We start from the raw sequence: 5,361 nt of genomic DNA, 5'->3' as shown, positions 1-5,361 counted from the left end.
TCTAAATTCAGGTGGGATATATTCAAGGTCATATTTTGGCTCTCGAGGACTTGTTTTCATTTTCTTCAGCTTCAGTTTGAATTTGCATATGAGTAATTGATGGCCTGTTCCACAGTCTGCCCCTGGCCTTGTTTTCACTGATCATATGGAGCGTTTCATAAAGTTTTCAGTGACTAAATATTCAGAAGTACTTCATCACTCTTTCTTCCTAGTCTGTCTTCATCTGGAAGCTCATCTGAAACCTGCTGGTGTTTAAAATACCAGTAACATAGCTTTCAGAATCACAGCAACTCACAAGCCACCACAGTATGACAAACTGACAGATGAGTGGTGGCCCAGGGTCTCTAGGATCCTCAACACTTGTCCCTAAACCCCCTCATTTTCTCAAGGCTTTAGGAACCATTGGCCTATACCACACTGTGGATCTTGAGAGCAAAGTGGGGATCTTAGTGGTTACACGGGCCCTACAATCACCCATGGAGTCTTAAGAAGCCCTTAGTAGCAGACTAAGATATTGTTTTAAGTGTTGCACAAGCTTCCCGTGGAAAAAGGCACAGAGTCTTGCCCCCTGCATTCTGCTTTTTCAGTCCCTTCCTGCTGCCTTCAAAGAACAGGTTAAGGGCACCACCTCTATCTGCCCCTGCCCCTGCTCAGCCTGCGAATCTGAGCCCTGGGCAGATAGTGCAGAAGGGCTGACAGCCCACCTGGAATTTGTGTGTTCCTGGACAAGACCTGGAGCCTAGGTAGATCAGAGGAGCCCATGAACTCCAGCACCTTGTCTAGGAATTAGCTTCAGAAAAGTCTGGAACCCCTGATACATTCTGTATGGATATATATTCTTTAGGAATGAATCATTATTTTAAGATGCTATTAATGTAAGAAAGGAATCCTGGTGTGACCCTGTGGGTTAATGTGCCAACTGCAAAGTTGGTTTGAACCTCAAGGTTGACAGTTCAAACTCACCATCTGCTCCTCGGAAACCCTATGTAGGGTCACTATGGGTCAGAACCAACTCCATGGCTCTTAACAACAATGCAAGACAGGACTCCTGGTGTGGCATTGTTGGATAAGCACTGGTTTGCTAACCCCAGGGTCAGCAGTTCAAACACACCAGCTGCTCCTCAGAAACCCTATACAGGGTCTCTATGTTTCAGAACTGACTCAATGGCACTTAACAACAACAATGTAAGAATGTTAGGAAGCATTCGTTGACTATCATTGTCTCTAAGGTGCCTTCTACAGCTAAACCTGAGCTTTTGCAGAGAAGTGGAGGTTTCGGAAAACCGAATCAATCTGAGGCACCTGCTCTTCACACATCACCAAACCTAGAGTCCAGATGTCTGACCGCCTTAGTTGTGACAATACAAATACAGAATATCTGTATAAAAGACAGTTGGAACTTCTCTGCTCAACATGTCCCAAACGACAGATAAACCAACTAAAAATAAAAACAAACAAACAAAACACTGCCACTGTGTTGATTCTAGCTCACATCGACCTTTTCTATGGTTTTTAGACTGTAAATCTGTACCCAAGGATCGACTGGTCGACCCAAATGCTAGCCTAACTCAGTGTGCCACCAGCCTCCTGTGAGATGTGGAGCTGGTGAGGATTAACAGCGCCCTCGACAGGGTTTTACAAGAGTAACTGATGGATTTCAACCGCCCACCTTGTGGTTAGTAGCCCACTGCTTATCCTATAGTAAGTACATTAAGCCAAGTGTTGCTGGTTTGATACATTCTTAGAGTAATTCACTTTTCAGTCCACACTCTAAGTGATGTGATGTATTTGGTAGGGACATCATTGCTGATGTCAGATAGATCTTGGCTGAAAGCAAAGCATACCAGAAAGATGTTTACTTGTGTTTTATTGACTACGTAAAAGCTTTAGACTGTGTGGATCATAACAAACTATGGATAACATTGTGAAGAATGGGAATTTCAGAATTTAGTTGTCCTCATGTGGAACCTATAGATAGACCAAGACGCAGTCCTTTGAACAAAACAAGGGATACTGTGTGGTTTAAAGTCAGAAAAGGTGTGCATCAGGGTTGTATCTTCTCACCACATTGATTCAATCTGTATACTGAGCAAATAATCCAAGAGGCTGGATTATATGGGGAAGAAAATGGTATCAGGATAGGAGGAAGGGTCATTTAAAACTCTGCAATAAGAAGATGACATAACTTTGCTTGCTGAACGCGAAGAGGTCTTGAAATACTTAGTGATGAAGATTAAACATCATAGCCTTCAGTATGGATTGCATCTTCATGTAAAGAAAATGGAAATCCTTATTACTGGGCCAACAAATATCATAATAAATGGAAAAAAGATTGAAGTAGTCAAAGACTTCATTTTGCTTGGATCCACTATCAATATTCAAGGAAGCAGCAGTCAAGAAATTAGGCTCATCTGCTGCACAAGACCTCCTTAAAGTGTTCAGGAGCAGAGATGTCAGTGTGAAGACTAAGGTGCACCTGACCTAAGTCATGGTGTTTTCAATCGCCTCATGTGCATGTGAAAATTAAACAATGAATGAGAAAGAGACAATTGATACATTTGAGTTACAGTGTTGGTGATGAATATTGAAAGGACCACAGGCTGGCAGAAGAACTAACACATCTGTCTTGAAAGAAGTCCAGCCGGAATGGCCGTTAGAAGAGAGGATGGAGAGACTGTGTCTCATGGACTTCAGATCTGTTATCAGAAGGAACCAACGCCTGAAGAAGGACAGCATGCTTCGTAAAGTAGAGGGTCAGAGGCAAAGAATAAGACCTTCAATGAGATGGACAGACATGATGGTCACAACAATGAGCTAAACTATAGCAACAATTGTGAGGATGGCCCAGGACTGGGCAGTGTTTTCTTGTGCATAGGGTCACTAAGCATCAGGACTGATAGGATGGCACCTCACTATAACAAAAACAGGATGCTAAGCTGGAGTCTCTGGATGGCACAAACAGTTAAACACTCAACTACCAGACAAAAGACTGGTGACTTGAAGCAGGGCTTGGTACCAGTTTGTTCATTCTGGTTTAACTACCTGTTGAGAATTTGCAACTCAACCCTAAATATGGGGACTCGTGGTACTGTAGGATCAGCACTGAACTTTGAACCAGAAGGTCAGCAGTTCAAACTCAACAGCTGCTCCTTGGAAACCCTATATAAGGGTTTTATGAGTTGAAACTAACTTGACCTCATCTAACACCACCACTGTAGATATGGAGTCCTGGTTTTGTGCTGTAGGACAAGCACTGGACTGCTAACTGCAAGGTTGGCGGTTCAAACCCACCAGACACTCCTAGGAAACCTATGATAGCTATGAGTCAGAACCGACTGGATGAAGGCACTTAATAACACCACCACCACCCTAGATTTTGGAGTACTGAATCAGAATCTGCATTTTAATTAGATCCCCAGGTGATGCTTTGTCTCAGCAGGAGGGCTTCACTCAGAAATTATTCAGAGCCTGGGTGGCATAGTGGATGGCACAGTAGGCTATTAACCGCAGGATCAGTGGTTTCAATCCACCAGTCACTCTGCAGGAAAAATATGAGGTTTTCTACTCCCGTAAAGATTTACAGGGTGGCTATGAGTCGGAATCACTCATGGAAGCAGCAGTTAAGAAATCAAATGATATCTACATTAAGCAAATCAGCTGCGCAAGACCTTTTGAAAGTGTTGAAGAGCAAAGATGTCAGCTTGAGGACTAAGGTGTGCCTGACTATGGTATTTTCAATAACCTTATATGCATGTAAAAGCTACACAGTGAATAAGGAAGATCATAGAAGAATTGATGCATTTGAGTTATGGTGTTGGAGGAGAATACTGAAGCGCCATGGTCTCCCAAAAGAACCAATGGATCCATTTTGTAAGAAGTGCAACCAGAGTGCTCCTTGGAGGCCAGGATGGCCAAACTTCCGCTCTCATTCTTTGGGTATACTGTCAGGAGGGACCAGTCGCTGGAGAAGAATATCATGTTTGGTTAAGTAGAGGGTCAGAGAAAAAGAGGAAGACCCCCAGCGAGATGGATTAGCTAAGTGGCAGCATCAATGGATTCAAGCGTGGCAACAGTAGTGAGGCTGGCCCAGGATTGGGCAGTGTTTTGTTCTGCGGTGCATAAGGTCACTATGACTTGGCACTGACTCCCTGGCACTTAACAACAACAACAACATGAGTCGGAACCAACTCGATGGCGCTAACCAATGGCAACAACTGGGGGTGAAGGACAGGAGCATAAAGAACAACTTCCGAGGGGTGTTAGTTACAGAGACTAAAACATGAGTTCTGCAAATGTCTGTAGAGAAAGGGACTGACAAGGCAATGGAATTTTCCACAAACTTTTACAACGCCCTCCTCCTCTCTTAAACTGGGCAAAAGACGTGTTGGTTAATACATTTTTGTCTGAGAAGTCTGGAATATTATTAAATATTAAACTTTTAAACAATCTGTCTTAAAATGATTTACTTAGCCTCACCAATATTTATACCACTTGACTGAGCAGCTTCATTTCGGGGAATCTCTTCTGAGGAGATACTCTGAAATGAGGGCAGAGATTTATGTACCTGAAGTTGAACACAGCATTATTACCAATTGGAAACTCCTGAGACTGCTTGAAACTCCAACAAAGAAGAGTAATTGGGCCAATTATGATACACTTATGAGATGCAACAGTACAGGCTTAAAAAACAAACAAACAAAACAAAGATGCTTACAAACAGTTTTGAATGGTATGAGGAAATACATTTGGCCAAATTTTAAGTGGAAAAGCAGGACATGGAATTATGCATGAAGGAGGATTTCAAAGTTCTGGAAAGACTTTGGAAAAAAAAAAGGAAAGAAAACAGAGATAAGAGTGGATGTTTCTGGGTTATGCAATTATAGACCTTTTGAACTTGCTTCTAAATTTTCATTTTTATACAATTGAGCATGTATTACTGGTATTGAAAAAAGAAGAAAGTGGTGATAAATAGCTTGCCTATTGGTTCCTATCGTCAATGATCTCTGGCAGGCCCCTCTGTTGACAATTGTACTGGCTTCCTAAAGGGACAAATGAACTGCTTCTGCTAATAATCTGCAGCTCACCCATGGGGTGATGGGGGCAAGGGTTTACAAGTTTCATGGACCCACTGTTGAATGCACTTTCTTCTTAAAGATAGATGCCCATCCCCAAACAACTAAGTGTGTCTCTTGTATTACCTCATCTGAGCCCAAATGAAACCACTAATAGTTGTTGTTGAGTTGTTTCCAATTCATGTCAACCCCACAGGTGTCAGAACAGAACTGTGCTCCAGACACACGTCCTTGGTTCACGTTTTAGACAGAACTGTGCTCCAGACGCACGTCCTTGGTTCACGTTTAG

The sequence above is a fragment of the Chrysochloris asiatica genome, unplaced genomic scaffold (genome assembly GCF_000296735.1).
Source record: "Chrysochloris asiatica unplaced genomic scaffold, ChrAsi1.0 scaffold00182, whole genome shotgun sequence".
NCBI classification, from domain to species: Eukaryota; Metazoa; Chordata; class Mammalia; order Afrosoricida; family Chrysochloridae; genus Chrysochloris; species Chrysochloris asiatica.
This window is presented reverse-complemented; position numbering follows the sequence as displayed.